The sequence below is a fragment of the Penaeus monodon genome, chromosome 24, assembly GCF_015228065.2.
Source record: "Penaeus monodon isolate SGIC_2016 chromosome 24, NSTDA_Pmon_1, whole genome shotgun sequence".
Classification (NCBI taxonomy): domain Eukaryota; kingdom Metazoa; phylum Arthropoda; class Malacostraca; order Decapoda; family Penaeidae; genus Penaeus; species Penaeus monodon.
The window spans coordinates 19,848,340-19,848,672 of NC_051409.1; the positions used below are offsets into that span (position 1 = coordinate 19,848,340).

At 31.8% G+C, this 333-nt stretch overlaps 1 protein-coding gene across 1 annotated transcript in view; it reads left to right on the forward strand.

Moving 5' to 3' along the window:
• LOC119588642 (sphingomyelin phosphodiesterase 4-like) overlaps positions 1-333 on the forward strand; it is a gene marked incomplete at its 3' end in the record, with an annotated part of 25,344 nt that overhangs the window by 8,626 nt on the left and 16,385 nt on the right.

The following is a 333-nucleotide window of genomic DNA, read 5'->3' on the forward strand; positions in this document are numbered from 1 at the left end:
TGTACATATTATATTTATGTAAGGAATGTGTGATTGCTTGTAAAATACAGAGGCAATTAAGATCCCTTGTCTATTTGTATGGGGTTAGTATACATTATTTCTTTCTTTTGACAACTTTTGTTTAATGGATAGCTTTGGTGTAGAAAATCAAAGCTTGGGGAAATAGTTGATGGTTTTCAGGATATATTAAGTGCATGAGTACCAGAAAGGCCAACAGCAGAAGTAGCTTAAGTGTAGTGAATGAATGGGTAGATATTGGAATTTTGCCACATTGTTTTCTTACATATTTTTCATATTGATACTCTAGGTTAAACAGATATACAAATAGTAGCA